Source organism: Mobula birostris, chromosome 17, assembly GCF_030028105.1.
Source record: "Mobula birostris isolate sMobBir1 chromosome 17, sMobBir1.hap1, whole genome shotgun sequence".
Lineage (NCBI taxonomy): Eukaryota > Metazoa > Chordata > Chondrichthyes > Myliobatiformes > Myliobatidae > Mobula > Mobula birostris.
In genome coordinates, this window is record NC_092386.1 from 52,969,836 (window position 1) to 52,994,757 (window position 24,922).

General features: G+C 41.2%; 1 protein-coding gene across 1 annotated transcript in view; it reads left to right on the forward strand.

Annotated features, from left to right (window-relative positions):
• fbn2a (fibrillin 2a) overlaps positions 1-24,922 on the forward strand; it is a 338,906-nt gene that overhangs the window by 59,360 nt on the left and 254,624 nt on the right. The gene's annotated exons all lie outside the window — the stretch shown is intronic.

Here is a 24,922-nt window from a genome sequence, read left to right on the forward strand (position 1 = left end):
AATTGGGTTTTTCTCTGCTGGAATTTTATTGGGATCATGTGATAAATAGGGAGCTGAAAGATGCACTCAGTGGCCACTTTATTAGGTAAACCTGTATGCTTGCTCATTAATGCAAGTGTCTCATCAGCTAATCATGTGGCAGCAGCTGTGTGCATAAAAAAACATGCAGACATGGTCAAAAAGTTCAGTTGTTGTTTAGACCAAACATCAGGTTGGGGAAGAAATATGATCTAAGTGACTTTGAGCATGGAATGATAGTTGGTGCTGGACAGGGTGGTTTGAGTATCTCAGAAACTGATCTGTGATTTTCACACACAGCAGTCTCTAGAGTTTACAGGGAATGGTGTGGAAAAACAAAAATAAAATCAAGAGAGTAGCAGTGCTGTGGGTGAAAATGCGTTGTTAATGAGAGAGATCAGAGGAGAATGGCCAGATTGGTTCAAGCTGACAGGAAGGTGACAGTAACTCAAATAACCATGCTTTACAGCAGTGGTGTGCAGAAGAGGATCCCTGAATGCCCCACATGTCGAACCTTGAAGTGGATGGTCTACAGCAGTAGTAGAACAGGAAGATGTGCTCAGTGGCCACTTTATTAAGTACAGAAGGTATGTAATAAAGTGGCCGACTGAGTTATGTTTACTCCAGATTTCTGTTCAAGTGACAGACTCTGTCTTGGGAATGCAGTGTGAGTTTGCCCTTCGTTGGTACTTAGCTCTAAATTAGTTGCTCAACAAAGTGTTACAACCGCTGTAAATACTGCCATGTTGCTACACCATCCGTATGGGTTCAGCTCGGCCATCGTTTTGCAAATCAGAAGTACTCAGATGACAATGGTCCTCAGGTTGCAGATTCACTGGAATTCACCTTTTCCCTAAGTACTTTTGGTGACAGAACCACATTTTTGTTGAAAGGCCAACTTGGTTATATGCAGAGCAGCACATACTGGAGGAACGCAGCATCCATGGAAATGAATAAACAGTCAATGTTTCATGCCAAGTCCCTTCGTCAAGCGTGGAAACAAGCCAGAATAAGATGGGAGGGAGAGAAAGGAGTACAAGCTCGAAGGGGATAGGTGAAGCCAAGTGAGTGGGGGAGAGTGGGTGGTGAGATGCATCTATTCTTCTGTCTTTCAATTCAGTATTCTTCTGCAGTTGCAGAAAGTAGACTTGTAATTTGCAACAGGGTTTTGGTTGATTAGGTGGTCCTTGACCTTGTTCTGTTCAACTTCCTGTTTAGGAAGAGAGTACAAGGGAGAAGGTACAAAGCAGAAGCAAACCAGATTTCAGAAGGCATTATTTTAAAATGGAGAGAAGGCCATTTCTTCTGGCAGTCTATTTACTCACTTGCTGGACATATCATCATCTGTCTAATATATAGATGTAAGCACCACCTGAAACAGTTAGGTATAAGCAACTTGGTTAATTTTGTTTCTGAGCCCAGTAGTAGCGCTTCTGTGGCTGACTTAGGTAAGATCAGCTAATAGACGACAATCCAGGAACAAATTTGTATGCTGTTTAGTCTGTATGTTTCAGTCACTTTGAGTCATTGAAATGAGCCTTACTTTAGCCATAAAATGTGACATCCTATTTTGTGTCGCCGATGGGGAATTGTGTCTAATACTTTTGAGAGAAATAGACAAATCACTGATGCATTGAAAATAATTAAACTTCTACCACAAAAAAACCTTAGGATGTACCCTTATGTGGAATGGAAAGATTTGAGGCTGTTTTATAGTCTATTCCTGGCAATGATATTGATATAAATCTGTAGAACTATTTTTAAGAAAAACTGATGTAAAATCTGTAAAGTTACATCTTTGGTTTTGCAGGAAATTACATCCGATTGAATTCAATATATCTTCAAGTTAATGCAGTTGAAAACTGTTCCATGGCAAAAAAAAATAAAGATCAGTGTTTGCAATCTGCAGTCTATAATGCCAAAAAATCTGATCAGGTCTTAATTCTCCCTTTCTCCCCCTCTCTCATTATTCCAGCCCACACTTCCTCCCAGTGCAGTTCGTATTTAGTCTTATTTGAAAAGTTTGGAAGAGTTGCTCATGTGGCACACATCCCAACTCAAATAGATTAATCTGATATGTGAAAAAAAGCGTATAAATGGTATTTTAATCCCAGAGAAACTTATTTTTTTTCTGCATAGTTTAGTTCCTCAAAGTCAAACCTATTATAATGTTTTTTTTTTAAATCACTGGAAATGACCTCAGCCTAGAGGGAGATCTTTTTTTAAATAGTGCAAAGCAGAAACAATAGTTGGCAAATTAAATATGTTTTTCAAATGACAATGTAATACATATAAAACAGTAACTTAACGCACACAAAATGTGGCCCCTTGTGGATCACAAGCATTCAATGTAAATATCATAAACATACCATCTCATTTGACACAGAAGCATTTTATTTCTTCATTTCATTTTTGAGAATCTCTCAGGAACAGAGCTTTTTTAATTGAAAAAATTATCCGTAAATTTGAAAGTGTTCTGTAAATTTTATTAATGAACTAGTAAACAATATTTTAAAATGTTTTCTGTGGTTGTAGAATGCTATGGGGAACTACAGAATAGTTCGTAGCCAGAAGTCTGGTTGGAAAATTTCTGCTGCTATGCTGATTTCTTAAAAAAAGGTTGCAACTTTAAAAATTGCATTGTAATTCAAATACTAAGGAGCTAGTAGTGTGAGAGGGATGTGACAGTGGGTGGACAAGTGTTGCAGAGAAGGTTTCTGTCAATGTAATACAGTGGCGATGAGAGTAGCAGGAATCAAATGTACAAAGCCCTGGGGGAAAGATTCAGGCAAAAGAGAAAGGCTGCCAGAGCTAAAGCAGTCAAGCCGTGCTGGCATGCCATGAATATCATTATGGCTTATTTTCTTGACCAAAGGAAATGAATTTGTTCATACCCTAACTCCCATAACTATTCTGAACCAATGCCAGAGATCAAGATAATTTTGGGTGGAGTAGGCTGGAGAAATAATCAGCCCAGGATCTGGGGAGTTGGAGTGGGTAATCAGAGGGGCATTGGCAATCAGAGATTTATTCCAGGACCTGAATTACATTAAAAATTAGAGTTGGAACACATCAGAGAAAAGACAAAACAACATTTTCAGAATTCCCTGCCTCGGGGAAAGTTGGGTAGTGTTCATTCAGTTAATGCAAAATCAAGAATTAACTCTCTTCACTTAAGGGCCTACTCTACTATGACATATCCTGTATTATGATTCTAAATTGTACATTGTACAAATGAGTTGGAAAATGTTGCCTGGATTGGGGAGCATGCCGTATGAGAATAGGTTGAGTGAACTCGGCCTTTTCTCCTTGGAGCGACAGAGGATGAGAGGTGACCTGATAGAGGTGTACAGGATGATGAGAGGCATTGATTGTGTGGATAGTCAGAGGCTTTTTCCCAGGGCTGAAATGTCTAACACAAGAGGGCACAGTTTTAATGTGCTTGGAAGTAGGTACACAGGAGATGTCAGGGGCAAGTTTTTTTAAATGCAGAGAATGGTGAGTGCATGGAATGGGCTGCCGGCAACAGTGGTGGAGGCAGATACTATAGGGTCTTTTAAGAGACTACTGGAGCTTAGGAAAATAGAGGGCTATGGGTAACCCTTGGTAATTTCTAAGGTAAGGACATTTTCGGCACAATTTTGTGGGCTGAAGGGCCTGTACTGTGCTGTAGGTTTTTCTACGTTTCTATGTGTATTGTGTGCTGTTAATACTACAACCTGCTGACAACACTACACGTTTTTTGAAATTGTGCAACCCTTGCAAAGGACCCTATAGTGTTTAATGATTGAGTTGTAAATTAAATTCCCTTTTGTAGTAAACAAAGAACATTGTGCCTTACTGAAGATTTATAGCCATCTCATAGTACTCAATGAGAGATGGGAGATGATGGTGTATAAAGGAGATGTCCTCGCAATAGTGCGTGACATGAGATATTAATAAACGTTTTAGTGCTCTTTCATGTATCAGTAAGTCAGGTACAAGAATGATCTTGTAGACTTCATATCAGTCTTTCCCAAACTTTTTAGGCCAACACCCCTCAAGTACTTTCATACTTGCCAACACCCCCCTAAAGCACCTTCATATTTGCCAACACCACTCTTAGGCACAATATACTTTCCGGCACCCCCATAGTGTAAAAACATGTCTACCAAATGCTAACATGAGAAAAATGATTCTGCCTTAGATTTTTATTTGTCTTTAAAATTAGCTTACACACGACCTGTGCACTCTACAACAGCTTCAATATCAATGCGATCCTTGAGCTTGATGGTCTTTAGCAGGAGTTGAAATATCTGGTTCAAGTTGTGAGAGCAAAAGCCTCAAGTCCCTACATGTAACAATGCCCAAGCAGTTTCTGTTTTTTTTCATAAATATGTGGTTCACTGCTCTGAAGCCTCTTTCAACAAAGTAGGGTGATGGAAATGCAATGTAGTTTGGCTTTTCTCCAAAGACCAGGAAATTTCATGTGATACTGTAGCTGACATTTTTGAGGAGCATTTTCCTTCTTCATTATTCTGAATTTTGATAATTTATTCTTGCAAGCTCTCTTCCTGTTCTTCCACCTTGCAGACAAATAGGTTAATTACTCAGTCCGGAATTTCCAGATCATCAACATCCTTGAATTGATTCTGAACATCCTTCTTCAGTGATTGCAGGTGTAAGCAGTACTCTTGCAAATCACCATCTGTGAAAGAGTGCCATACTTTCTATGCAGGGAAAGTGTGAGATTATCAGCTTTTCCACACTTTGCTATCATTTTGGAAATGTTATACGAAGCAATGAGACTACTAACGAGGTCATTTTTATTTAGCTTTCTTGGCAAATGACTCTAGTGTGTAGCACTCTTCAAATGCTGCTTTCACCTCTGGAACTGAGTAATACCATAAGTAGCCTCTTCAGGGTGCCTTTACAGAACTGTTCCTACAACCTTGAGGGTTTCATGGCTTCATTAGACAGTACAGTATTTGAGTATTCCAAATAAAACACATGGCGCATCACTGATCTGATGGGAATGAAATAAAACCATAATCCAGGTACTCGCTGTAGTTTCTGTTTCTCAGCAGGATTAAAATACAAAGGTTCACCATCTTCAGACTCAGATATCGTGCCATATGTATTTATACAACATTAACAGGGCCAAGTTAAGATTAAAAATCAACACAAGCTGGGAATGCCTGTTGGATATTGACAGCAGTGGTAGCGGCATTCAAAGGAATGGTGAGGCGAAGATGAAGATTGTCACAGCAGTGAAAATTATGTTGACAAAGATTCAGATTGGGATCTGAAAGTTAGTCGGGATAGAGCTGGTGTTTGCAAGCTACCCTTATACTATTCTAATTAGTGTGATCGACCAAGCACACAAGGTCTCATATCCCAAAAGATGGTTCTTGACTGCATATATGAAGTTGAGGTAGCTTTAAACACCTCAAGAGGAATCCTCAAGGTTTGCAAGTTACTAATTGGCTCTGTTTCACCGTTTGGTTCTGGCCAGCGTTGTATTGTGGCGTGGCCTGTTTTCTGTAGATCTGTAGAGAAAGTTGAGAGAGTGTACTTGACTTAACAACTGTTAAATTGCATGAACTCATTCCATGCCACGTGTCAAAGGGAATTGTTGGGCATATTGGTTGCTAATTTATGCATCCCAATAATGTCTGTTTGGTTGGCTAGGTCGAATGAGATTGCCAACATGTTGTGACAACAAGTGTTCACCACCTGTAGAGATATAGTTCTTCCTGTGTTCCAGTGACTTATACTTTTTTTTGGGAAGTGCCCGGTCTACTAACAGTCAGTTGGGTCTCGTGCCTCAAGTTAGGGTGGTGCTTAGCACCCCCCCAAAGATCTTGAATACCCCCTGACAACTTCCGTTTCCCCTACTGCCCCTTTCGGACATATAACTTCCCCCGTTGGGAATCACTGCTTTATGTAAATTGCAATAAATCCTTAATTTTAATTGCAATTATTTCTTTTTCATTGAATCATACGCTATTGAGTGTTATGGTATTACACAGTCTAATTTCTGGAAAAATGTTTGTGTAAAACTAAAACATAGAAGAGTAGAGCACAGGAACAAGTCCTTCAGCCTGCATTGCATATGCCAACTGTGATGCCTATTTAAAAATGCCCCTTAAATGTCACTGGCATATTTGCTTCCACCACCACTACCCCTAACAATGTGTTCCAGGCACCTAATACTGTGGTTTTTTTTTAAAAATGTCTTGCACATCTCCTTTTCACCTTAAATCTATGCCCACTATTTATTATAAGACTTTTCTATTCTGGGGTGAAAGACTCCACACTGTCTACCTATCTAAGTCAGTTACAGTTTTATATACTTCTGTCAGGTTGACCCTCAGCATCTACAGCAACAAAGAAAACAATCCATGGTTGTCCAACCACTCCTTATAGCTAGTACTGTCTATCCAGGCAATATACTGGTGAACTTTCTTTGCACCCTCTCTAAAGCCTCTACAGAGCTGGAATATGAACTGCCAACTTTAAGACTCAAGGGGCAAACCACTTGCCTTCTTTATCACCCTGTCTACTTGTGTTGCCACTTTCAGGGAGTTATAGATTTGCATCCCAAGATTGTTATGCACAGCAGGATGCTCTTAAAGATCCTGTCATTGTCTGTACACTCTCCACCCATATCTCCAGCTATTTCCAGCTGTACCATTTTACAACCTTCTTCACTATCCACACCTCTGTCAATTTTTATGTTATCTTCAAATTTATCAATCAGTTCCACCTACATTTTCAGCCTAATGATTTGTATATTCTCAGAGACCACTTTCTTATTAATGCAAATATCTAAACAGTTCATCTGTCTACTCAGTGGAGGAATGGGGTCACCCTGAGAGTCAATTTAGATTTGAGGGACAAATGGCCCCTTTCTGTGTGATGAGAGGATATAGATTAAGGGACACTAGTCTGGAATATTTTATTCTAATAGAAAAAAGTAGAATTTTTGTAAAGAATTTATTAACCTGTTGAAAAAGCAATACATTTACAATTGAAGCTACCATTCCCAAGATTTGTTAAAAGAAAGCAATACAGACATTTTGTCATTTGTTTTCTCGCTGATGAAATTTAGAACCAAGTATTTTTTTTTCGCAAATAAACAAACAATCTTAGAGCAGATGTTGAAATTAACCTGCTGCATCTTTTTGTGAAAAATATAATTTTCTATAAACATTACAAGCATAAGTAAAGAATAAGGTTATTTCTTCAGTGGTTGGATTGGGGCATGACTCCGCAAGCATGTGGACGTCAGCCAGTGAGAACGGCGAGGAGAGTTTAAAAGTGAGAAGGCTTTACAGAGCGGGCAGCGGAGGAGCGGGCGACAGTAGAGGGAGACAGAATAGAAAGACTTTGGCTCAACGGGGCTTAGGCGATAATGGGTCGAGGCGAGGGAGGTTGCCTGTGTAGAGTTAGAGTCAGGAAGCATGTGTGTGTGGCCGTTGGTCTGTGCCTGGGTGTCAGATGTGGGAAGTCCTGGAGACTCCCAGCCTCCCCAGATGTCCATATCTGCACCAGGTGCATCGAGCTGCAGCTCCTTAGGGACTGGGTCAGGGAACTGGAGATGCAGCTTGATTACCTTTGTCTGGTCAGGGAGAGTGAGGAGGTGATAGAGAGGAGCTATAGGCAGGTAGTTACACCGGGGCCTCGAGAGACAGACAAGTGGGTAACAGTTAGGAGAGGGAAGGGTAAGAGTCAGAGACTAGGCGTACCCCATTGGCTGTCTCCTTTAACAATAAGTATTCCTGTTTGAGTACTGTTGGGGGAATGGCATATCTGGGGGAAGCAACAGTGGCCGCACCTCTGGCACGGAGTCTGGCCCTGTGGCTCAGAAGGGTAGGGAAAGGAAGAGAATGGCAGCAGTGATAGGGGACTCTATAGTTAGGGGTCAGACAGGCGATTCTGTGGACGCAGGAAAGAAACACAGATGGATGTTTACCTCCCAGGTTCCAGCGTCCAGGATATTTCTGATCGCATCCACAATATCCTGAAGTGGGAAGGAGAACAGCCAGAGGTTGTGGTACATATTGGTACCAACGGCATAGGCAGAAAAAGGGAAGAGGTCTTGAAAGCAGACTACAGGGAGTTAGGAAAGAAGCTGAGAAGCAGGACCTCAAAGTAGTAATCTCGGGATTACTGCCTGTGCCACGTGACAGTGAGTACAGGAATAGAGTGGAGGATAAATGCGTGGCTGAGGAATTGGACCAAGGTGCAGGGATTCAGATTTCTGGATCACTGGGACCTCTTTTGGGGCAGGCGTGACCTGTACAAAAAGGATGGGTTGCACTTGAATCCCAGGGGGACCAATATCCTGGCGGGAAGGCTTGCTAAGGCTATTGGGGAGAGTTTAAACTAGAATGGCTGGGGGGTGGGAACTGAACTGAACTGACGGAGGAAGAGGCAGTTGGCTCACAAATAGAGAAAGCTTGTAGATAGTGCGAGAGGGAGGGTAGGCAGGTGATAGAGAAGGAGCACACTCAGACTGATGGTTTGAGATGTGTCTATTTTAATGCAAGGAGTATTATGAACAAAGCGGATGAGCTTAGAGCGTGGATCAGTATTTGGAGCTATCATATTGCGGCCATTACTGAGACTTGGATGGTTCAGGGGCAGGAATGGTTACTTCGAGTGCCAGGCTTTAGATGTTTCAGAAAGGATAGGGAGGCAAAAGAGGTGGGGGCTTGGCACTGTTGATCAGAGATAGTGTCACGGCTGCAGAAAAGGAGGAAGTTATGGAGGGATTGTCTACGGAGTCTCTGTGAGTGGAAGTTAGGAACAGAAAGGGGTCAATAACTCTACTAGGTGTTTTTTATCGACCACCCAATAGTAACAGGGACATCGAGGAGCAGACAGCGAGACAGATTCTGGAAAGGTGTAATAATAACAGGTTGTCATGATCGGAGATTTTAATTTCCCAAATATTGATTGGCAACTCCCTAGAGTAAGGGGTTTAGATGGTATGGAGTTTGTTAGGTGTGTTCAGGAAGGTTTCTTGACATAATATGTAGATAAGCCTGCAAGAGGAGAGGCTGTACTTGATCTGGTATTGGGAAATGAACCTGGTCAGGTGTCAGATCTCTCAGTGGGAGAGCATTTTGGAGATAGTGATCACAATTCTATATCCTTTACCATAGCATTGGAGAGGGATAGGAACAGCCAAGTTAGGAAAGCATTTAATCGGAGTAAGGGGAAATATGAGGATATTAGACAGGAACTTGGAGGCATAAATTGGGAACAGGTGTTTTCAGGGAAACGTACGGCAGAAATGTGGCAAATGTTCTGGGAATGTTTGCTGGAGTTCTGCATGGGTACGTGCCAATGAGACAGGGAGAGGTTGGTAGGGTACAGGAATTGTGGTGTACAAAGGCTGTTCGAAATCTAGTCAAGAAGGAAAGAAAAGCTTACCAGTGGTTCAAAAAATTAGGTAATGATAGAGATCTAGAAGATTATAAGGCTAGCAGGAAGGAGCTTAAGAAGGAATTTCGGAGAGCCAGAAGGGACCATGAGAAGCACTTGGCGGACAGGATTAAGGAGAACCTCAAGGCATTCTACACGTATGTGAAGACAAAGAGGATAAGATGAGAGAGAATAGGACCAATCAAGTGTGACAGTGGAAAAATGTGTATGGAACCGGAGGAGATAGCAGAGGTACTTAATAAAAACTTTGCTTCAATATTCACTACGGAGAAGGATCTTGGCGATTGTAAGGATGACTTGCAGGGGGCTGAAAAGCTTGAGCATATAGATATTAAGAAATAGGATGCGCTGGAACTTCTGGAAAGTATCAAGTTCGATAAGTCACCGGGACCGAATGAGATGTAACCCAGGCTACTGTGGGAGGCAAGGATGGAGATTGCTGAGCCACTGGCAATGATCTTCGGATCATCAATGGAGATGGGAGAGCTTCCGGAGGATTGGAGGGTTGCGGATGTTGTTCCCTTATTCAAGAAAGGGAGTAGGGATAGCCCAGGAAATTATACGCCAGTGAGTCTTACTTCAGTGGTTGGCATGTTGATGGAAAAGATCCTGAGAGGAAGGATTTATGAACATTTGGAGATGCATAATATGATTAGGCATAGTCAGCATAGCTTTGTGAGAGGCAGGTTGTGCCTCACGAGCCTGATTGAATTTTTTGAGTACATGACTGAACTCGTTGATGAAGGTAGGGCAGTAGATGTAGTGTATATAGATTTCAGCAAGGCATTTGATAAGGTACCCCATGCAAGGCTTATTGAGAAAGTAAGGAGGTATGGGATCCAAGGGGCCATTGCTTTGTGGATCCAGAATTGCCTTGCTCACAGAAGGCAAAGAGTGGTTGTAGTTGGGTCATATTCTGGTGACCAGTGGTGTGCCTCAGAGATCTGTTCTGGGACCCCCACTCTTGTGATTTTTACTAATGACCTAGATTAGGAAGTGGGGGGATGGGTTAGTAAATTTGCTGATGACACAAAGGATGGAGGTGTTATGGATAGTGTGAGGGGTTGTCAGAGGTTACAGTGGGACGTTGATAGGATGCAAAACTGGGCTGAGGAGTGGCAGATGGAGTTCATCCCAAGTAAGTGTGAGCTGCAAACATGAGGAAATCTGCAGATGCTGGAAATTCAAGCAACACACACAAAATGCTGGTGGAACGCAGCAGGCCATGCTGCATCTATAGGAAGAGGTACAGTCGACATTTCAGCTGAGACCCTTCATCAGGACTCCCGACGAAGGGTCTCGGCCCGAAACATTGACTGTACCTCTTCCTATAAATGCTGCCTGGCCTGCTGCATTCCACCAGCATTTTGTGTGTGTTGCTTAAGTGTGAGGTGGTTCATTTTGGTAGGTCAAATAGGATGGCAGAGTATAGTATTAATGGTAAGACTCTTGGCAGTGGGGAGGATCAGAGGGATCTTGGGGTCCGAGTCCATAGGACACTCAAAGCTGCTGCACAGGTTGACTCTGTGGTTAAGAAGGCATACGGTGCATTGGCCTTCATCAATTGTGGGATTGAGTTTAGGAGCCGGGAGGTAATGTTGCAGCTACATATATAGGACCCTGGTCAGACCCCACTTGGAGTACTGCTTAGTTCTGGTCACCTCACTACAGGAAGGATGTGGCAACCAGAAAGGGTGTAGAGGAGATTTACAAGGATGTTACCTGGTTTGGAGGGCATGCCTTATGAGAATAGTTTGGGTGAACTCAGCCTTTTCTCCTTGGAGAGGTGAACTGATAGAAGTGTATAAGATGATGAGAGGCATTGATCGTGTGGATTGTCAGAGGCTTTTTCCCAGGACTGAAATGTCTAACACGAGAGGGCAAAGTTTTAAGGTGCTTGGAAGTAGGTACAGAGGAGATGTCAGGGGTAAGTTTTTTTTTACGCAGAGAGTGGTGAGTGCGTGGAATGGACTGCCGGCGACAGTGGTGGAGGCGGATATGATAGGGTCGCTTAAGAGGCTTCTGGATAGGTATATGGAGCTTAGAAAAATAGAGGGCTATGGGTAACCCTAGGTAAATTCTAAGGTAAGGACATGTGTGGCATAGCTTTGTGGGCTGAAGGGCCTGTATTGTGCTGTAGGCTTTCTATGTTTCTATAATACGTAACATGCAATTTCATAGTGTGGTCCAAGGTATTCATAAAATTATTTATTAAATTGATCAATTTTGATATTAAAATGAACCTTCCAAAAATTTAATCAATGAAACCTGGTCAGCTCTAAGTAAGCAGAGTCTGAAATTGGAGCTTTTCAACTGGTTTAGTGTCTTGGAAAGAACATTTCCAATCCATCTGAAAGATTATCATTCAGTATGACATGGAGATGATTCCTTCTAATGGTCGTATGGGAAATCATTTCAACAAGATTATTTCCACATTGTGCCTTGGTCTATTCTAAGCTAGCCGATCAGAGAAAACAAAAAAGAATTTTAAAACTGGCCCATCTCCTTACGTTAGAAGGCAATATGAGCTATGTTTTCCATTCCTGATTGCTATCTAATGATGCCATTGGAAACTATGCATGTGTGAATGTTCGAGTAAGGATACGATTAAACTTAACTTCTGACTTCTTGCATTTACAGGGAATTAATTCTTAACAGTTTATAACTTGCTAATTTAAATTTATCAGCAAGTAGTATTAATCGACAATATAATTTTGCTACCAAATTGTCAGCAAGTTAAAAATGGAGAGGAAAATAAGAAATAAGATTATGAAAATTATGATTCCTTCCACATGGGAAACAATTTATTAAACTTGTAAAGTAGCTAATGATATTTTTTTTTGCCATTCGGTGTTTTAACGCAAATAGGCAGTCACATAAAGGAGGTTTCAGTGGGTTATTCATGCATGAAAATCTTTACAGCAGTATGCAATTCAGAATCAGGTTTATTATCACTGATATATATCATGAAGTTTTTTGCTTTGTGGCAACAGTACAATGTAATACATAAAAGATATTCCTGCAAGTTACAATGGGAAATATAAATAAATAGTGCAAAAAGAGCAAAATATAGACGTAGTTTTCATGGGCTCATGGACAGTTCAGAAATCCGATAGTGGATTGGAAGAAGCTGTTCCTAAAATGTTGTGCGTGTGACTTAAGGCTCCTGTGGCACCCTGTTGAGGGTAGTCATGGGAAGAGGGCATGTCCTGGATGATGGGAGTCCTCCTATCTAAGAGTCCTAATGTATCTGCCTCTACCAGTGTGTTCCATACACTTGCCACTCTTTATGTAAAGGACCCATCTCTGACACCCCTCCTTTCCTCCAATCACCTTAAAACTTTTCCCCCTCATATTAGCCACTTACAACCTGGGAAAGAGTCTCTGGCTGTCCACTTGATCTATGCTTCTTATCTTGTACACCTGTATCAAGTCACCTCTCATTGTCCTTCTCTCCAAAGAGAAAAGCACCGGCTCGCTCAGCCTATCCTCATACAACAATCTGTCAAATCTAGGAAGCATCCTGGGAAATCTCCTCTCACCCTCCCTAAAGCTTCCACATCCTTCCTATAATAAGGTGACCAGAACTAAAAATAGTATTCCAATTGTGGTCCAACCAGAGTTTTATAGAGCTGCAACATTACCTAGTGTCTCTTGAACTCAGTCCCTTGACTACTGAAGGCCAACACACCATTACCTTCTTAACCACTCTATCAATTGCATGGCAACTTTGAGGGATCTATGGAAATGAACCTCAAGATTCCTCTATTCCTCCATACTGCTAAGAATCCTACCCCTGTATTCTGCCTTCAAGTTTGACCTTTCAAATTGAATCAATTCACACTTCTCGGCATCGAACTCCATCTGTCACTTCTCAGCCCGGCTCTGCATCCTATCTACTTCCTGTGTAACCCTCGACAACCTTCTACACTATCCACAATACCACCAAACTTTGTGTCATGTTCAAACTTACTAATTCATTTTTTCATCCAAGTCATTCATAAAAATCACAAGGAGCAAGGATTCCAGAACAGACCGCTTTGGAACACCGCTGGTATCAGACATTCAAGCAGAATTTGTTCCATCTACTGCCAACCTAGGCCTTTGTGGGCAAGCCTATTCTGAATCAATGCAGCTAAGTTTCTCTGGATCTCCTGACTTTCTAAATAAACTATCATAGGCTACCTTGGCAAATGACTTACTAAAATCAATATACACCACATCCACTACTCTGCCTCCATCAATTTGTTTTGTCACTTCCTTGAAGAATTCAATCAGGTTCATGAGGCATGATCTTCCCCTCACAAAGCCATGTTGACTATCCCCAACTAGACTATGCTCCAAATGCTTATAAACCTTGTCTCTAAGAATCCTCTCCAATGTTTTGCCCACCACTGACGTAAGATTCAAGATTCAAAAAACTTTATTGTCATTCTAACCGTACATCAGCTCTGCAGGGCAGAATGAGACAGCATTTCCCAGGAGCAGTGCAATCATAACATAACAAATGCAACACTAAGTAATAAACATAACAATGAATAGTAAACACAACAGCCACATGTCAGTTAAAATCAAGTTAAAAGTGTCCAAAGCAGAGTCAGCTAGAGCAGCTATTTAGCAATTTGAATGCCTGTGGGAGGAAGCTGTTTAGTAGCCTTGTGGTTTTAGTTTTGATGCTCTTGTAATGTTTGCCTGATGGCAGAAGAACAAACAATTCATGGAGAGGGTGTGAGGGGTCTTTAATGATGTACCGTGTCTTCTGGAGGCATCGACTCTGAAAGAGGTCTTGAACAGAAGGTAGGGAGACCCCAATAACCTTCCCTGCTCCCCTAACCACCCTCTGCAAGGCTTTTTTGTCGACAGCACTGCAGCTGGAATACCAGGTTGTGATGCTAAAGATAATAACTTAGTTACTTACAGGGCATAGCCCCCCAGCGTATTCTTGCCAGAGTTCTCTGTCCTGGGCCAGTGTTTCTAGTTGTCCCCAGGTGTAGCCCATCTTGGTGTATCCTTACTTTTCCAGGGATGAGGATTTTAGAGCTTCTGTTGGCGTTTCTATAGCTCTGGGTTTTTACGGGATGGGGTTGCCCGCCCCACACCCAACTCTCCTTTTGCAGCCGGGCTGGAGTTGTGGGGGAGGGAAGAGGTAAACCGTCCATGGTGGAGTTGACGCAAGACGCACTGCTCTGTGATTCCAGGGTCATCTCGATTACCTTTCTTGAACAAATGAATAGCATTTGCCTCCTTCCAGTCCCCTGACACTACTCTTGTGGCCAGTGAGGATGCAAAGTTCATCAAAAATGCAGCAGTCCTTTCCCTCATTTCCTGTAGTAACCCGAGTTATATACCCTCTGACCTTTGGGACTTAACCTATCATCAGGTTTATTTTTTTAAAAAAGTTCCATCGCATCCTCTTCCTTAGCATCAACATGTTCCAGCATTTCAGCTTGTTCTTTGCTAACTCACATTTGTCAGGGTCTCTGTCACTGGTGAATATTGAAGCAAGGTATTTATTAAGGATCTCCCCATCTCCACAAACTTGGCATGTTTCCTCTGTTATCAGTGATTGGTCCTATCCACCTGTTCTTCACACGTGCAGATTGTCTTGTAGTTTTTCTTAATCCTACTTGCTAAGGTCTTCTTATGTCCCCTTTTAGCTCTCCTAAGTCTTAAGCTCCTTTCTGGCTACCTTGTAACTCTGAAGAGTCCTATCTGACCCTTGCTTCCTAAACATTAAATATGCTTCTTTCTTCTTTTCGACTAGATCCTTCACATCACTTGTCAACCATCCATCTCACTCCAGTACAAATTTCACGTCACATGCTGGTGATAATAAACCTGATTCTGATTCTGTCATCATCTGAGATTTCACCAACAGTTGTGTCATCGGCTTATTTATAGGTGGCATTTGAGCTGTGCCTAGCCACACAGTCACAAATGTAGAGAGAGTAGAACAGCGGGCTAAGCACATATCCTTGAGGTGCGCCCGTATTGTTTGTTAGCAGGGAGGAGATCTTATTTTGGATCAACACTGACTGTGGTCTCCCAATGATAAAGTCAAGGAGGAAGTCAATTTTATTCTTACCTGATGATGATATTCCATGGAATTGCTGCCTAGCTGCCAGATCAGGGAGCCCAGTTTTTCTCTATGTATTGTTATAAACCAGCAGCAATAGATATGAATTTGAGTCGAGATTTCATAAAATAAATAACAACATTTATTAACCTCTACTCAAAAACATGGAACAGTAAATGAACGATTAACTTAAACAGATGTTACAGCATTATGTGTCTATAGTTATCAAACAGTCTTATTTAAGCACAGTCTTAAGGTGGTGATTTAATAAGTCCAAATGATTCCTGAAATATTCGAGAGGAGAGACTTCCCAAACCAGCTTTAGAACAGTCCCCGAAGTAAAGACGTCACTGCTGACACTGATCCCAGCTGGAATGCCTTGTCTGAAGTTATGACGCAGGATATGATTTCTCAAAGTAATTGACCTTTCAACAAAATGATCATCGCACAAGCCAAACCGTGTCAGAGTTAACATGCATGCCACGTACGAACAGTTCCAAATGTCAGTCACACCCCTTATGCGCCAAATGCCACTGGTTAACCCCAATCCTTTTTTGGGGTTCGTTTGGAGGTGTGGATTCTTCACTCTCACTCTTTCTTCTTCTCCGATGGCGTAACTACCAACGGTGGACTCCCAACAAAACGAACTACGCAACAACTGCAGCCTCCCCTTGTATACCAGTTGGAACATGCCATCGCATGACATCACATCACCCCACATCACAAGAAAGTTATATCATTCCAATGGCACGAAACCATTACATCATTCGAATAGCATAAGACAAATACATCATATTCACGGGATACTCACAGGACAGGTAACAGTATTTTCCTGTTGCAAGTTGGAGTGTCTCAGCTATTCCCCACTCAGATCAAATCCAGAAAGCAAATAATAAAATGCAATCTCTGGTTCAATTCCCTGTGCTGCCTGTAAGGAGTTTGTATGCTCTCCCCATGACCGGGTGGATTTCCTCCGGGTGCTCCAGTTTCCTTGCATAGTCCATGGTTGTACCGGTTGGTAGCTTAGTTGGTCATTGTAAGCTGTCCTGTGATTAGACTAGGGTTAAATCGGGAGTTGCTGGGTGGTGCAGCTGAAGGGCCTAATCTGCGCTGTGTCTCAATAAAATAATAAATAAATCAGCTATATGGCTCTTAAATGCTGATAGAACATCTGAATAAACCATGATTTAGAAATTGAGAATAGTACCTCCTCTATAAAGCATTTCAACCACCGACAGGAATTGTGTTTTATCTATAGACATAACAAGAGCAACTGTCATGAACAGTGCCCAGACAAGTTGTTCTGATCTGCTCAGTGTTCTAGTGAAATTTCCCACGCATTAAACGTGGCTATGATTTTTAAAAAATAGCAAACATAAAGAATGAGCTTTTTACAATCAAGGAAGTTCAAAATCATTCTGCTCCTACAATAATAATCTAACATGCCTAATCTTAAATTTCACCAGAAGGCTAAAGTCGATTGAGAGGAAATGATCAAATTACACAGACTTGCTGAGATAGGTGGTGAAAGAGTCCAGATAAAAACTCTGGTTATTTGCAATTATTGCATCATATTTTGCCATGTGAACACTCTGAAAAAAAGTTCCTCTTTAAACTAAGTATTGCACTCTCAATGAAAAGTATTGCAATAGCTTAGAAAATAAAACATACTGTATTATCTGCATGTAGGCAAAACTTCCATGGTCATTTCTAAACTGGAGGGATATAATACAGGTTTCCCCCACCATCCGATGGTAGAGCGTTCCTATGAAACGGTTCGTAAGCCGGAATGTCATAAAGCGAAGAAGCAATTATCATTTATTTATATGGGAAAATTTTGTGACCGTTTGCAGACCCGAAAAATAACTGACCAAATCATGCCAAATAACACATAAAACCTAAAATAACGGTAACATATAGTAAAAGCAAGAATGATATGATAAATACACAGCCTATATAAGGTAGAAATACTGTTCTACAATCATTGCTGCACTGTTCTACATAGCGAAAATCTCACGCAAGCGCTCTCGGCAGAAACACGGCACAAGCACTCTCAACAGAAACCCTCTCTACAGTAACCTTTAAGCTATGAAGCTCCCAAGTCATACCAAATAATGCATAAAAATACACAGCCTATATAAAGTAGAAATAAATGTACAGTGTAATATCACTTATTGGCATCGGGAAATCAGCACCGAGCACACTGATGATAGCGTGATAGGCTGAGTTGTCGGAGGTTGGGGTGGTGCAGTGATCCCCAACCTCCAGGCTGCCGAGCAATACCGATCCACGAAGAATGCAGTGGTACAGCGGTAGCCAGGACGCACCCAGCACATCTTTAAGAAAAAAGCTGAAATAAACAAGCTAATTAATTAGGTGCCGCCCAGCACATAAATGTTAGCCCAGATCGGAGGCGACGCAATCGGCAATCGCCTCTGATATGGGCCGACATTTACGTGCTGGGGCCAGGTGGCACTTAATTAATTAGCTTGTTTATTTTGGCTTTTTTCTTAAAGATGTGTTGGGTGCACCCCAGCTACAGCTGCATTCTCCGCGGCAATGTATCGGTCCGCGGCCCGGAGGTTGGGACCACTGGGGTGGTGCGACACTAGGGTGTCATCTCATTGTTGTCTGTTTCCATCAGGACAGGCAGGTCATCTCCTTCTATTTCTGCCTGTCTCGATGCCAAAGGTCGAGGTTCATCGTCTGCTATGGCTGATGTGGAAGGCTTGAAAAACGACTGTATGTTTGACTGCTTAGCTTTGCGCATTTTTCTATCATACAGTTCATTGTAAGCACTTAAACCACCTTGCAAATATGCCCTAAACCAACATACTGTTTCAAAATTAAAGTCGTTCTTTTCTGCAGCGAAAATCTCACACAGTTGCTTCAAGTTTAGTTCCTGGACGAACTTCACTTTCGGTCCGTTCGCTACTGCATTCGGTTTCAATTGTTATCCTTTCCTTTTCCAATTGCATCAGCTCTTCACCTATCAGCTCTCGGTCATGGGATGCCAAAACCTCTTCAACATCATCTTTGTCAACTTCCACAAGCCAAACTCACTTTATCCTTACTTCATTCACCATGATCGAAACGCTTAATTATGTCTAATTTTACGCTAAGTGTAACACCCTTACGAGCTCTTTTAGGCTTTCCCGATACCTTAGAGCTCATCTTGCAAACTGCTGCTCACAGGCACGTGTTTAAACAATGCCATCTAGAATGCAGTTCCGGGGGAGGAGCTTGGCTGCTTGGGGCTCGCACTGCCTTTTATCGCGCGCTGCCTTTTTTCGTAAGAGTGAAAACACCTTCTGTTAGCGAAAGCAGGTAACTAACAGCAAGGTTTCGTAAAGCAAACATTGGAAAAGTGGGGGACACCTGTAACTTGTTTAATCTTTATATTCTATTCAGCCACAGACAAAGTCAAGGAGTATTGGAGAATGATGAGTGTTGTTTAAGAAAGACAATAAGGATAATCCAGCAATTTGTAGGCTGGTTAGCCTTTTATCGGTGGTGGCGAAGCTATTGGAGAGGGATTTTAGGAATAAAACTTAACTTACATTTGAAGAAACATGAAATTATTTGGGGTAGTCAGTATGCCTCATGAATATCATTGAATTTTTTTTCCCCAAGAGGTGACAAAGATGACTTATTTGGGGTGGGCAGTGAATGTTGTCTACGCGGACTTCAGTAAGGCACTTGACAAGGTCCCTCAAGGAAGGCTGATCCAGAAGATTGAGATACATGTTACTGACAGAGAGTTGGTAGACTGGATTTGGGATTGGCTTGACAATTGAAGACAAGGGGTCATAGTGGAGAGAACCTTCTCTGACTGGAATTCTCTAACCCGTGGTGTACTGTGATCAATACTGGGATCTCTGTTTGATCTGGACCAAATGTAGATGAGTTGATTAATAAGTTTGCAGGCAACATCAAAATTGGTGGAGTTTTGGATTGTAAAAAAGGTTGTCAAAGAATGCAGCAGAATATAGATCAATTGAAAATATGGGGGGAAATAGAAAGTGGTGTGTAATCTGGACAAATGCAATGTGTTGCACTTTGGGAGGTCAAATATAAGGTGAACGTATACATTAAAGAGTAGAACCATGAGGATCTTAGGGTGGTAGTGCTTAGTTCCCTGGCAGTGACAATGCAAGGTGGTAAAGAAGGTGTACTACATGTTTGGTCGGGATATTGAGTATAAAAGCCAGGAAATCATGCTGCAGCCATATAAAATTTTGGTTAGGGCACATTTGTAGTACGCTGTGCATTTCTGTTCACTGACTTAGTAAATAGGAAAGTGGTGGTGGCTTTGGAGAGGACATAGAGGAATGTTACCTGCATTAAGGAGTATTAACTATAAGAAAAGTTTGGACGAACTTAGATTAATTTCTTTGGAGCATCGGAGGAAGTGGAGGGGACCTGGTATATGTGGTGTAGATAGTCAGTCTTTTTTCTAAGGTGGAAATATCAAGAATTAGAAGGCCTGGCTTTAAGGTGAAGGGGTGGGGGAAGTTTTTGAAGGAGGCAAGTTTTGTGGTAGGTGCCTGGAATGTGCTGTATGGGCTGTAGTGGAAGCAGATATGATGGTGACTTTAATAGATATATAGGGGTGGAAAGATATAGACAATTGCAGGCAAATGGATTAGATTAATATGGCAAGAACAAAGATGATCGAGGCGCAGTAAGTAAGCATTCATTTATGCAGTGCTTCTGTGTTTCCAAGAAAAAACAAGATTGTAATTTGGAATAGAAACCAAGGCTAACTTGTTTTTAATCTACAGATGTAGCAGACAGTAGAAAATAGTTTAAATAATTGAAAATGGTTTAAATTAGATTCCTTGGTAAAATTTGGATTCAGATAATTTTTTTTTGCTTAATGTTACATTCGACCAATTTAGAAGCTGGTGGTTTCTTGAGATCTTTAATGATCTTCAGATGCATTGATGGTCCCAAAAACAATAAAATATCATACTGGTTTCCCCCGCCATCCGAAGGTAGAGTGTTCCTATGAAACGGTTCGTAAGCCGAAATGTCATAAAGCAAAGAAGCAATTACCATTTATTTATGTGGGAAAAATTTGTGAGCGTTCGCAGACCCAAAAATAACCTACCAAATCATGCCAAATAACACATAAAACCTAAAATGACAGTAACGTATAGTAAAAGCAAGAATGATATGATAAATACACAGCCTATATAAATTAGAAATACTTCTCTACAGCCATTGCCTGCACTGTTCTCCGTAGCGAAAATCTCACGCAAGCGCTCTCGGCAAAAACACTCTCTCCAGTAACCTTTAGGCTATGAAGCTGCAAAATCATAACAAATAACACGTAAAAATACACTGCCGATATAAAGTAGAAATAACGTATGTACAGTGTAGTTTCACTTACCGGAATTGGGACAGCGCCAAGCACACTGATGATGGTGTGTTAGGCTGCGTCGTCGGAGATTGGGTGGTGCAGTGGCCCCCACCCTCTGGGTAGCGAACCGATACCGATCTGGGCCGACATTTACGTGCTGGGCGGCACCTAATTAATTAGCTTGTTTATTTCGGCTTTTTTCTTAAAGATGTGCTGGGTGCCTCCCGGCTACCGCTGCATTCTCCACGAATTGGTATCTGTCCGCGGCCTGGGGTTTGGGGTGGTGGGACACTGAGGTTTCGATTGTTATTCTTTCCTCTTCCAATTGCATCAGCTCTTCATCTTTCAGTTCTTGGTCATGGGATGCCAAAACCTCTTCAACATCATCTTCGTCAACTTCCACAAGCCAAACTCATTTTGTCCTTACTTCGTTCACCACAATCGAAACGCTTAATTATGTCTAGTTTTACGCTATGTGTAACACCCTTACGAGCTCTTTTAGGTTTTTCTGATACCTTAGAACTCATCTTGCAAATGGCTGCTCACAGGCACGTGTTTAAACAATGCCGGTGAGAATGCCGTTCCGAATCCGAGGGAGAGCGGCTGCTCGGGGCGTATGCTGCCTTTTTTTTCGTGTGCTGCTTTTTTCGTAACAGTGAAAACACCTTCTGTCAGCGAAAACAGGGAACTAATGTAGGTCTTTCATAACAGTGAGATTTCGTAAAGCGAACATTCGAAAAGCGGGGGACACATGTATTTGAATAAGATTATAATACTCTGACCACAGTCAATTTAACATATCAGACCAAATAAAAGAATAATTCATACACTCAACTATTTTTTGGCAGGCTTCCTGAGATTTTACATGAATAAAATTAAAATATTATTAGCAACACGCACAAAATGCTGGAGGAACTCAGCAGGCCAGGCAGCAGTTGACGTTTCGGGCCAAGACCCTTCTTCAGGATCTCAGTCCGAAAAATCGACTCTTTACCCTTCATAACCAATTTCCCCCGGGATCAATAAAGTATGACTATGACTATAAATCATAGATCTTTATATATCATAGATGCCGCCTGGCCTGCTGAGTTCTTCCAGCATTCTATCTATGTTGATTTGGATAGACTTTCTGTAGACTTTCTCTTGTTTGTTTTTAAAATATTATTAGCCTTTTTCTGATATGTTATGAAGAGTGAGATACATTTATGAAATTTCACTCCAGACACACAAAATTGAACAGGGAAATAAGTTTCAGTGAAATTGTACATGGAGATTATGGAAGCTTGATTTTTAATTCATTAAATATAGTCAAGGTCTTCCAGGATCCACATACCAGATGACTACTTCAGTTTTAAATGCAAGAAGCATTTGGTATAATTAACTTCTGTTGTCATTAATCTATATGATAGTATCTGTAACAATGTACACTTGTATAAATGGTAAGCATTTACAAACAATATGCTTTGATTGTTAGAAGGGGACATGAGTGAATCATGTCATCCAACAGAACTATTGGAACTGGAAGTGATGCTGCAAACTACAGTGAACATGTGGCTCACTGCATTGACAAAGCCCTTTCATACTACCATGATCTGCACTATCAAACATCATTGTGTTTGAGCAGAAATGTCTGGACATTTTCTTTTGTCTCTGGTATAAAACCTAGAAGGGTGTATATTTGAGAGGGCTAAATGTGTAATTTTCACTGTCTTTTAAACTATCGTCAAACTACAGAGAACTAAAAATCTGTTCAGCAATAGGGACTTCCACAGGAATTTAGACTGTCTATCTAAAGTCTGATGGGCGTGATGCATATTGGAACATTCCGCTGAGTATCAGACAAAAAGAACCAATCAAGGATCTGACTGATTTGTTGTTGTTATTTTCCTAAAATAAATTAGTTAATCTGGAAATATTCTTATTTGTCCTGATCTACAACTTTAGCACAAGCTTGGTTCAGTAGAAATTTAAACTGTGAAACAACACGTTGTGAGTTCAAACTCAACGGTTGAATATATAATCTAGGTTAACGCTTCCTAACAGAAGTGTATTGCAGAGTTAGAAAAGCCATCTTTTGGTTGAGACAGTAAATTGAGACCCCACAGTGCTAGAGCTGTAGAGAATATAGCATGGAAACAGAACATTTAGCTGAGTCCATGCCGACTATCAATTACAAATTTACATGAATCCTACATTAAAGTCGTTATTATTCTCCCCATATTCTCATTAACTTTCATTTGGGAAGACACCATCAGTACAATGAGAAACATTATTAATGCTTCAGACTGATGGGCCTTCATCACAACCTGGTCTGCAGGTTAACATAGAATATAGAACAGTACAGCACAGGAACAGGCCCCTTGGCCCATAATGTTGTGCTAAACCAATTTAATTAGTAATCAAATGGCTAACTAATCTCTTCTGCCTACACAATATCCATATCCTTCCAATTTCCTCACATTTATGTACCTATCTAAATGACTCCTAAAAGTCTCTAGTGTTTCTGCCTCCACTACCACCCAGGCACACATTCCAGGCAACAACCATTCTATGTAAATAAATAAATAAAACTTGTTGCTCACATCTCCTTTGCAATTACCCTCTCTCACCTTAAGTGCATCCCCTCTAGTACTAGGCATTTCAATGCTCGGCAAAAGATATTGCCTATCTACTCTTTCTCTGCCTCTCCTAATCTTATAAACGTCTTTCAGATCTCTCCTCAGCCTCCTCCACTCCATACAAAACAATCTTACAGCACATGCCCTCTAATCCTGGCAACATTTTGGTAAATCTCTTCTGCACCCTCTCCAAAGACTCAACATCCTCCCTATAATGGGCAACCAGAACTATATGCAATACTCCAGATGCTGTCTAACTAGAGTTTTATAGAGCTGTAACATAACTTCCAGACTTTTGAATTTAATGCCCCGACTAATAAAGACAAGCATGCCATAAGCCTTCTTAACCATTCTGTTAATCTGTGGTCCACTTTTGAAGAGCTATGAACTTGGACCTTGTTGTGTATGTGGCTGGGTTACACTACAAAGCTATAAATAAAAATGCTGGAGACGGGTGCTAAGTTAACAGGGTTCTTTACTGACTGAAATCGAACTGAACACAGACGTACAAATCAATACGCACCTAATAGCGCATGCTCAATATGCGCCTAATAGTGCATTCAATGACGCGTTACTACAACATAAAGTAGTCCCCTATTATAATGTAGGCTATACAGTACACTCCTCCCCTTTTATTTTAATAGTGTATCAACTTTTTTTTACTGTGGCACAATGCTAAACAAATATGTTTACTCCTATCATACAAACACCTACCATTTGTTTACTTAGTAACTTAATATCAAATTATCACAAAGTAATGCAATAGTATCAAATTATAACAAGCCTTTCTTTTTACTTTTGGTCTAAGACTCAATTACAACTCAAGTCTCGGGGGGGGGGGTACTCTGCCCACTGTGCCATACTTCTCCAGATGGTGATTACAGTGGCATGCAAAAGTTTGGGCACCCCGGTCAAAATTTCTGTTACTGTGAATAGTTAAGTGAGTAGAAGATGAACTGATCTCCAAAAGTCATAAAGTTGAAGATAAAACATCCTTTTCAACATTTTAAGCAAGATTAGTGTATTATCTTTGTCTTGTACAATCTTAGAGTGGAAAAAAAGGAAAGGAGCACCATGCAAAAGTTTGGACACCCCAAGAGATTTGCGCTCTCAGATAACTTTTACCAAGGTCTCAGACCTTAATTAGCTTGTTAGGGCTATAGCTTGTTCACAGTCGTCATTAGAAAGGGCCAGGTGATGCAAATTTCAAAGCTTTATCAATACCCTGACTCCTCAAAACTTGTCCCAACAATCAATAGCTATGGGCTCCTCTAAGCAGCTGCCTAGCACTCTGAAAATCAAAATAAAAAATGCCCACAAAGCAGGAGAAGGCTATAAGAAGATAGCAAAGAGTTTTCTGGTAGCCATTTCCTCAGTTCGTAATGTAATTAAGAAATGGCAGTTAACAGG